Raw genomic sequence first — 10,997 nt, forward strand, 5'->3', positions numbered from 1 at the left:
GAAAATATCAAACCTTAATGGCCTTCTAAAGGTCATTGTTATTCTCATTGTCCCCAAAGAGTGGAACCCCCCCCGCCACCCAGGTCCCTTTATTTTGCCATGTTAAGTAAACCTGTTCAGGCCACTATTGACAGAAGAGAATTCATTTAACTGAAGTGAAGCCAGCCTATAGGTCATAAAGACCAGTAGTGCAAGGGCTTTCAGAAAAAAAGTTTCCCAAAGGAATTTCTGGGAAAGGCAGATACTCACTCAAGAACTTGGAAATGGGCTCTTGCCAGCTTGGCTCAGTTGGTAAAGCATCACCCATGGACTGAAGGATCACAGGTTCAATTCCTGTCAAGGGCATGTACCTCAGTTGCCAGCTCAATCCCGGGCCCCAGTCAGGGCATGTGTGAGAGGCAACAAGTCAATGTGTCACTCTCACGTTGATGTTACTCTCTGTCTCTCCCTCTCCCTTCCACTCTCTCTCTCTAAAAATCAATGGGGAAAAATATCCACCAGTGAGGATTAAAAAAAAAAAAAAAAACCAAAAAAAAAAAAAATACTTGGAACTGGGCGTTAAGTGGCAAATTGGGCATTCAGAAGTGAGAGCTAAGCTGAAGAGAAGATAGGGAGAGCTAAGAGGTGGATATGGGCAAGCCAAAATGACCAGTAAGTTTACCTTAAAATAACGACAAAAAGTTCATACCATCACATATTCCAGGCATGACTCTCCTGTAAAGTGAAATCCAAAAGTAAGCTATGAGCCGCCTTTCCCTTACCCTCTCTGCTCTCCCCTTACAACTTGTAAACCATTTCCACAACACCCTCTTGTCCTTCTCCCCCACTTACAGTTCAGGGACTGTCATTCTGTCTCCTTTGCCCAGTTTCTCCCAGATCTTTATTATGCAGACAATTTAACCTCTCCATGTCCTTTGAACATCCCTCCTTGTTCATACCCCCTTCACTTGTGCATGCTATGAATTGGCTTTGTCAGAGTATAGCCAGTCTCTCCTCAAGAGGGCCAGGTATGGCTGTGGGATGGAGGGGAGGGTATCTGAGCTGAACTATGACTGTTAACCTCCTACTTGTGAGCAAATAAAGGCAGTGACATGGGGGAACATGAAGAGTTGAGGTGAAGATCTGAGGATAGAGCGAGGAGGAGTAAACCAGGGAGTTTGGTAGAGGGAGGAGGAGACAAACTAGAGATCAGGGACCCATTATGGCCAGTCCACTGGCATCTAAGGGAAAACACAATACTTACAACATAGAGCTCCATGAACCAACGTGGATAAAGCTCACAATCATCCTGTTGAGAGACAAAACCAGCAGCACAGAGAAATTTAGCAATGGTGACTAGCACATGCCAGACAGTCTTGGATATACTAGTATAGGAACATAGTAAAAATGTCCATACCAGTGGGGCAGGAGGTCCAGGTTGTACTCTATATTACCTCAAACTTGTGTGATTTCCCCAAAAATTGGTATTGATGGAGTACTGATAATGAAGGCAGTCTCACACAGATCATATGAACTCTGACCACTCAGCAAAGGAAGGGTGTGAACTCCTATGGGAGAGTCTGGGTAGGCTGAAGACCAGAGAGGCCCCCTCCATAGAAGCTCAGTAGTGTGCTGAGTTCATGGGAAGAAAATGCCCTTCACTTATGGCGATGATGAGCAAAATGTCCACTCAGAGGGCTTGATCTGTCTCTCCAGAAGTCAGAATCACAAATAAGATATTCAAAAGGGAAATGACAGCCAGAGAGACAGAGAGAAAGGAAGATTGACCAGAAACCAGGGAGTGCTGCAAGGGACCAGCCATATCCACACCCATCCTCCTTAGTAACCTTCTGCCCTTTGGTTTGTGTAGAGGCACACAGTGATCCTTTTATATGACTCTTTCTTCCTATAGTATTTGGCTCACATCCACTGTCCAGTACCTGGAGTACCAATGTCAAGTGTTTCAGAAAGATCTTCAATCACTCCCAAATGCTCTGAAAGATAGGGTCACAATGCCCATCCCTCTTTGATCTTTCTGGGCTGGGGACAGGAATAGAAACAAGAAGTGGATTTGAAACCAGGAAGATATTGCTTCCTCTCCCTCCCTTTTTTTTTTTATTGGCTGCTTTACTCCCCGTATTCCACTCTAAGTTAATGCCAGCTTGGAGGATAAAAGAAGAGAAAGGGGCTCACTGATATGTGTGGAGGGGCCTGTGTTCTGGGTAATGACCAGAGACCCTCCAGTGGAATCCTGGAGCTGTGCTTAATGTACATGCACACACTGCCTGTGTATTATGTGTGTGATACAAGGATATTCAGTGGCTGAAACACTTTCTCTTTAATCTCACATATAGTCACAGGACTATGGTTATGAAGGAGAACTAGATGCAGAGAAGGCTGGGAGCCCAGAACAGAACTCCTCATCTTCCCTATTCTCTGCTACTCTTAGCCCTCTTGGTAGTGATAGCACCTTCTCCATACTCAGCCTGAATCTGCTTTACCCCTTAACCTCTTTTTTGACCCCACAGTAAGTCAACAAATCCCCTGTACTAAACTGACACAAGAACACTTGGTTTTTAAATACATATAGTTAATTTTTACAGAAAGGAAGGGAGAGGGATTGAGAGTTAGAAACATCAATGAGAGAGAATCATTGATCAGCTGCCTCTTGCATACCTTCTACTGGGGATGTGCCCACAACCAAGATACATGCCCTCGACTGGAATCGAACCTGGGACCCTTCAGTCCACAGGCCAATGCTCTATCTACTGAGCCAGACTGGATAGGGCAACCCTTCATGTTTTTATTTCCCAACCCGAGAAAAGAATGTATCTGAGTAAATGAGTTTTTGCAAGAAGAAGGAGAATCATTGATGTGGCAAGACCCAGAACAAGTGGATCAGGCAGGATCAAGGACAGAATGAACAAAGGAAGGAGCAAGTAGTTATTCCATTTGGAACTGGGAGTATTTGTGGAAAGGTGTGCCAAATGGAGTTGTTGCTCCGTGAGAGAATGTTCCTTTCCCTTCCTGCTGTGTTCTCTTGCATAAGACAGATAAATTCAGAATTGTTACTGAGGTCTGGAGTAGTGTGGACTCTCAGCATATGGAGCAGCTTGAGGGCATTTTCCACCTGGAGGCTGTGTCAGTGGGTAGAGTCAGTACCCATCAGTACCAAAGATTCCCCCAAATTCTGCAAATACATGTTTTTATTTAACTCAGGTTTTCTTACTGTTTTATTATTATTATTATTATTATTATTATTATTATTATTATTCTAGCATGGAGAGCTTTGATTCATATAATAGCAGACAACTGTTTCATGAAGTTCAGCTATAGAATAAGAGAAACTTCCCAATGGACATGCAAGCATTTTGATACCACTTAGAGGTCTTCAGGATATTGGCAGTTTCTAGCAGATTTGTAATTTCAAGTAACTCAGCCATTCAGAAATGTAACTTACTTTATATCCCTACTACTGGTCTGGTGCATGAAATTCGTCCACATGAAAAGGGGATTAGAGGAAATATTTTAATATTGCTATTTGCCCTTTCTCTATAATAGAAGTGTCAGAGATTAAAGAAAATTAGTAAAATGTATATGAAAACCTTCCACCTGTCAGAGTCTGGGATGCACCTTGGGATCCAGAGTCAAGTCCCTGCCCACCTGCGGCACCACAAAATTGCATGAGACCCAGACCCAGCTGGCCCCACCCTTGTCAAGCCTTGCCTGGGTACTGATGGGCACGGCCTGAGGTCCACCAGCCTGGGCTGGGGCACGGTGTGCACCTTGAGGTCCCCTGTCAAGCCTTGTTGGGCAGGGGGTGTGGCCTGAGGTCTAATGTCAAGCCCTGCTGAGCTGGGGACATGGCCTGAGGTCCCCCAGCCTGGCACCGAGGCGGGGGACACATCCTTAAGTCCCCTGTCAAGCCCCATTGGGAAGGGGGCCCAGCCCCATGCAGCTTCAGGTCCCTGCTGATTGCTTATTAAAGCTCATTATAGGAATTCAGCCTCCACTGTGAGTGCAGCCATCTTTGTGACAGTGTGACAGTCAATTTGCATATTCCCTCTTTATTAGATAGGATATCTTAGGTCAACCTGCTCACGAACCCCCATTTCTACTGATGGAAGAAATTATTGAATGTTGTCTCTTGAAGGTGACTCAGTCTCTTCTAGATTAAAACTTAATCTCCCTTGTGCAATTAATTACTTATTTAGTTCTGCATTTCAATTGTGTAAATTTAAAATGCAATATCCTTATAAGGGCTGCTTTCTCCTCTTATATAGACTCCCCCATGTCCCTGTCCCCTTTTTGCTTTTCCCCCTCCTTCTAGTCCTCATTCCCCTCTTGCTCACACCTCCTCCACTTCTCCCCTTGCTTTTCTCCTCCTTTTCCTCCCCTTCTCTTTTCTCCCTACCCAATCATTACTTTCTCTGCCTCCCTCTCCTCTTCTGCTTCTCACTCTTCTTTCCCATCTTCCCCTTCCCCAAGAAATCATTTAGCTACAGATGACTACAACATGACTCCTTTTCTCTCTCACCTCTCTTAGTCTTTGAGTGTTTGTGATCCCTACCTCTTGTCTATTTGGTGGATGGGTATAACTGATCCTTCCTGGCCTTTGGCACACACTAGCATCTGCTGTCAGTGCTGATGGCTGCTGCCATGGCCTCCAATCAGTATAGTTGTACACTCTGTGCCATCTTATTTCAAGTTACAGGCCTTTCCTTGTTACTAGGCCTACTAGCATTTCCATGGTGTCTCTTTCTGAGCCTATAGTTGAAACTCACTCATGCTATTCATAAGCCCCCAGGAGCTCAAGGGTACTGTCTCAGGATCTCTCCTCCCTAAATGCCAGGCTCATATTTATTTATTTGTTTGTTTGTTTGTTTGTTTGTTCATTTTTATTTATAAATCTTTATTGTTGAAAGCATTACATGTGTCCCCTTTATCCTCCCATTGACCTCTTTTAAACTGCTTCCACCCCCCAATCCCAGACTTTCATTACCCTATGGTCTGTGTGCATGATTATGCATATATACATACAAGTTCTTTGGTTGATCTCTTCCCACCCACCCATCCACCTCCACATTCCTTCTGAGATTCATCAATCTGTTCCATGCTTCTATAGTATGAATCTGTATCTATTTTGTTCATCAGTTTATTTTGTTCACTACATTCCACATTTGAGTGGGATCATGTGATACTAGTCTTTCTCTTACTGGCTTATTTTGCTTAGCAAAATACTCTCCTCGTCCCTCCATGCTGTCTCAAAGAGTAAGAGCTCAATTTCTAACCTCCTCTTGACTTCTCCTGTTGGTGCGGGGCACTGATAGGGTGTGTCTCTCTCAGAACTCCAGGTAGAACGTAGGGCCAGGTTCAATTCTGCTCTGGGATTCCCAATCTTTCACATTTCCTGTCTCAATACTCTCTCATTCCTTTCCAAGCCTCTTTCCAGGGTCATTTCATACAGTTACACAGGTTGTGCAGCCTGTAATTAAAGTGAACCCATTCACATGTGATGCACCTTGGAGTTGCTCAGTGCACAGCATGCCTAGCAGCACATACTGATATTGTGTCCAGCCCCATCCCTAGTTCTAAAGTGCCCTATTCCCTCTTCTGGGAGAGAAGCAAACACTTTATCCTATCCTAGATCCTACTTATCTGTGGCTAAAAATGCATATATCTAGGCTCTGAGCGCTAACCTTTAATTATCTGAGGGTCTGCATATACTTATTTCTTTTAACAAAACCCTGCTCTTGTAAATGAAAACATTAGCTTTAAAGACTAAGGTCTATTGGATGCTGCTTTTTGTCATTCTTCTATTGAAGGGGATTCCTCAGCTTCAATAGGGAAGGGGTCATGAACAGCAAAAGTGATTTTGGGAAATAAAATTCTTGGTTTCACATCTCTAAATATTTGCCCACTGCAACTTTTTGTGGTGATTAGGTAGGTCTTGGTGTGTAAGGCACAGTAGATTCACAACTGAAATTCTTCCACAAGGTCAAGAACACTTAAGAATGGTCCTATATTCAAGGACCAACAAAAGAAAAAGAGCTTTGCCATGTCCACTCCTCCCTGCTAAAGAGAGGGAAGATAAGAGAAGGATTGATGGGTACAAGAACCACAAAGTGATGGTAAGGCAGACCCTAGGAAGCTGGGCTCTTCTGTCCCTTCCTGGGCTGGTGTCTCAGAAGGGTGCCTGGTTCAGGAAATCTCTCCTTAACCATTGACCCTGAGAATGCTCTCCACCACCCAGAGTCACTTTGCTGCTGGGAGGCTCCAGGAAAGGAAATCAGGCCACAAGTTCCAGGCCCAGACAATGTTCCCCACCCCCTAATAGCAGGATTCCTGCCTCCAGCAGCTCCCAACACAGGAAACATTCTTGCAAAAGTTAACAGAATCCCTTCCTCCACCACTAGATGGCCAGGTTTAGGAAAGCTACTTTCACCCCCTCAAGCAGCATCAGCAGGGAAGACATGCTATAAACCAAGCATACCAATAGAGCACCACATAATCTCTGAAAATCATACTGTCATAACCATAGTACACAATAGTAGGTCACGGCTGCATGCCAAACCTAAAATGGGGGACTGTCTGTTAAAGAAAAGAAAAGAAAAAAAAAAGAACCAAGTGTCTCCTAATAATACACAAAATACACAGGATACAATACAAATTACACAAAGAACCAGGAAGGTCACAACTCAAATGAGAAATGACAACAGACTGGCCCTAGCTCTGAGATACAGTAATTCAGATATCAGAATTCTCTGACAAGAATTTTAAAGCAGCCATCATAAAAATAATTACAAATTCTCTTGGGGGAAGAAATACAAAATCTCAGAAAACAAATAGAATTTATTAAAAAGAACTGAAGGAGAATCATATAACTGAGAAATATAGAAACTATGGGGTAGCCATAGTACAGAAATTTCTGAAAACTAAACCCAGACTATCATCCTGCCAGTGGCCAAATTACTAGTACAATGCAATTAAATCCCAAACTTCACAGGGTGTCTTCTGTTAAAGTAAGGACATTGGAAAGACATGAGATCCTGAATGTTGGAATGGGGACATATGGACAGATCCCAGTCAAGCTAGGGGCAGTGAACCCCTAAATTCTGCTGAGCCTTCTCTGCCAATTGATGCACCCCTTCCACCCCTGTCTGAAGAGGTTAAACCTGCAGTGCCTAAAAACCTTTAATGGCTTCCTCTGAGGTAGTTTACTTCCAAACATTGCTGATTGTCCTCATAATCTACCCAACATTTGTCTTTGCTTCTTGACTAGTTTGAATCCTAGCAGGCTCCAAAATGTGAAGTACAAAGTATGATCCATGAGAAGGTACACTACACATCAAAAGAACTGTGTGATTTTTTTCAATTTATACAGAAAAAAATATGGGGAATTTGTGTGGAAACTAATATTAAGAGTATGAGACAATGTGAGTAACATAAAGTTGGATTGGGCTGAATATATGAATATGGGCCCAGCAAGCAGAGATTCTGAACTCAAACATGCAGCTCAATGGGTTAGAAAAGGTGCTATCACTTTTGTTGGTTGGTTGAAACATGGACCAAAAGGTGATCTACACTATACAAATTTAAAATGCTAGAACTCCTTTGGTATACTGTATCTGAAAGCTTAGGGAGACTGGAATGTAAAAGTGGATTTATCATGTAAGACCTGTTCACCCACCCCGGGAGAACATACCTTTCATGACTGAGAAATACGTTTTTGAGGGGAGCCTCAACAACTTTGAAGGGCTCTGTGATCATTCTTCTCCAAAGATCAGAATTTATAGCCACTGAACCAGTATCTTTAAATGCAATGAGGATAACTGGATCCCAGGGTGACAAGCACCAAGTGAGGGCACTTAATCGACAAAAAACAAGGTAGGCATGGTTACTGTAATAGACAGCAAAGTCAAAGAAGTAATGAGAACAGTCTGACTTACAAAGACTTATGGCAGCCAAAACCAGTTTGGCTCAGTGGATAGAGCGTCGGGTCTGTGGACTGAGGGGGTCCCAGGTTTGATTCCGGTCAAGGACATGTGCCTTGGCTGGTGGGGGTGTTCAGGAGGTGGCTGGTCGATGTTTCTCTCTCATCAATGTCTCTGGCTCTCTCTCCCTTCCTCTCTGTAAAAAATCAATAAAATGTTTTTTTTTTTAAAAAAGACTTATGGCATTGGTTAGTTAATCATTGTGTCCCTTGAAGAGAAATAGATGGGCAGTCTAATATATTCTTACTTGAACGGTATAAGTGAAGAATCCTAGGTCAAGTCCACTGAAGATTAATTTAAATCACCAAAACAGAGATAGATGGCCCCCAATAACTTGCAAGACTTGAGCCAGTTTACAGACTTAGAACCCCTTGAATGAAAGGGGAGACTAGGGAGATTAAATATTATGGCAGAGTAAGTGGATGCTGCATGTTCATGCTCCCAGGAACAAACTGGAATTACAACTAAATACAGAAAAGCTTTCTGAATAATCAACATAAAACTCGCAGGAGAGAACCCTGATACCAGAGGACCAAAAGTTGGAGACCACATAGAGACTGATATGTCATCAGTGAGAAGATACACATCCTCTAACTTTAGAAGAAATTTTGGATGAAACACAACATTTAGATATTCAACTCAAGCAGAAGCAATGGATAATGTCTGAGGCATTAGTCAATAATCCCAAAGTTGAAGTAATAGATGGGAAGTATGCCTTCAAGTCCAAGTACAATTTAAAAGATAAGAAGGCTCTGCTTAGGCTCTCAGATAAGCATGACCAGTGAGGCTTAGGAGGAATTCTTCTAGAAGATGTAGAGGAAAGATTGCCAAATTCCCAGAAAGCTGTCAAGGCTTTAGGGGACCAAATATTATCTGTAAGTCATCCTGATAAGAAGAAAATTCTTTTTTTCAGTGATAAAAGCTGTCAATTTTCTGTGGATGAAGAGTTTCAGAAACTGTGGAGGAGTGTCATTGTGGATTCAATGGAGGAGAAAATTGAATCTGAAGAGACAGAGTATTTCTTCCATGCAGGAATCCGGATCAAAGAAAGTGGTAACCTATTCAAAGAAAAAAAGTCTGCTTCACAGAAGAAAAGAAAAGAAAAAAAAAGAAAAGAAAAAAAAAAAACCCACAATGATTTAAGTCTTATAACGAATACATGGCTGGAGTGCTAAAGGACTACTCTGACATTGCTCCTGGCAAATAGTAAACAGTTTTGTAGGATAAATCAGAATTGGGGAGATCTGGGGGCACTGACCTCAAAGCCTTAGTACCAAACTGTTTTTCCATGTCCGCCATTAAGACCCAGCTCTGCAGATGAGACCAGACTGCTGACCTTAATATAACAGCAGCTAACAGTTTTAAACACTACCTGCCAGCAGTGTGATCAAAATATTCAGGCTACTCTCCCTCTAATCCTCAGAATAATCCTGGAAGCATTTTACCAAAGGGAAAATTGAGGCCTAAGGAGGAATAGTAACTTGCCAAAAATCACATAGCTAGTGGGCAGCCAGCAGAGACAGGATTTGAACCCCTTTGATCTAACTCCAGCGCTAACACTAACTGTTATTTGTAGCAGCAACTCTGCCTCCCTGTGGAAACAGGCACCCTTCACTATTCACTCTGTGTGCTTGGTGGGCAGTCTGGAGAATGAAAGTTCCAGACTAAACTACAAAATGTCACTTGGCCATGTAAGGTCTATTTAGGTCAATCAATACAATCTGAGTGGGGAAGTAAGAGTCTTTGATGTCACAGGCTTTGGGACCAACCAACCACAGGTGAAGTCTCTTTCCCTCATCTATTCCCTCAGTCTCACAAGCTCTCCGTGCACATACTCTAAGAGTCACAACTCCTTTGCAGCTCTCAACCTGCTATGGCTCTCCTGGGACAGGAAGGTCAGAAACTGCTCCTGCATCAGTAGCTCTAAGATCTGCTTCATGGTGTGCATCTCGGTCCAAAGCCACCAAACCATGGCAAAGCTCCAGGAGCCACCTAAGGGTTTCTCCAGGGGCCAACGGCAGAACCCACAGAAGTGCAGACAGAAGGCCTTCATGCTGGCCCTTTGGTCAGCAGGGACAGCTCCTGGCTCCATGTGCAGGAATATCTTCAGTTTTACAATCAGGAGCCCTTTTTGCTCCTGGGAGCCCAAGTCAGGCCATTGTCAGACTCATGGATTATTTTGGCCTTGAAATCAACCTCAACTGCAGGCAAAATTTTCCTTAGCACCTCTTGCAATAAAAAACAGCATGTGCAGGAGTCAGTGTTGCAGAGGCTTTGTGTCCCAGCCCATAAACCCAACTCTATCCCTGGCAGAGCTGTTTCCAATACTTTGGTTTCTGAGGGTTTGGAGATGTGATGCACCCACCTGCTTATATTGTTTCCATCAGGGTCCATGAAAAGGCACAATGGCAGATAGATCTCTACTCTCTGTCTTAAACCCATGCAGGACTGGATACTGCTCTCACATCAGCACTAAAGTCTGATGTCCAAAAAACAAATAGTACTGGCTCCAAGCCAAAGTGATGACAACTTTACCAAATGACAACATAGCATCTGACTGCCCTACAACTTACCACTGACCACCCGGAAGGGAAAATCTGACTCCATGAGTGGGACCATCAAGGACCAATTGAAAAACAATAGAGGTGGGGCATCGGACAAACATCAAAACCATAGATGCCTCTGATGGTAGCTGAAAGGTGAGAGAAATAGAAGGGTTAGATAGGTGGACGCTCTGGTCTTTAAGAGAAGAAAATACAAAGTTAGATCAAGGCCATTATGAGCTGTGAATCAAAGAATAGAGTCACAAAGAAAGCTTATTAAAATGGAAATTCTAGCTCTGGCTGGTGTGCCTCGGTTGGTTGGAGTGTCACCCAGTACTGTGAATTCTAGAGCTATGGCAAGATCCAGTGCCTCAGAGTGTTGTGATGGGTCCCAGAAATATAATTTTTTATTTTTATTTTTTAATATATTTTATTGATTTTTCACAGAGAGGAAGGGAAAGAGATAGATAGCTAGAAACAT

General features: G+C 43.1%; 1 pseudogene; it reads left to right on the top strand.

Moving 5' to 3' along the window:
* Positions 1–644: 644 nt before the first annotated feature.
* LOC118721938 lies at positions 645–9,190 on the top strand (annotated as a pseudogene).
* The last annotated feature ends 1,807 nt before the right edge of the window (positions 9,191–10,997 follow it).

This window comes from Pipistrellus kuhlii, unplaced genomic scaffold, assembly GCF_014108245.1.
Source record: "Pipistrellus kuhlii isolate mPipKuh1 unplaced genomic scaffold, mPipKuh1.p scaffold_m20_p_19, whole genome shotgun sequence".
NCBI classification, from domain to species: Eukaryota; Metazoa; Chordata; class Mammalia; order Chiroptera; family Vespertilionidae; genus Pipistrellus; species Pipistrellus kuhlii.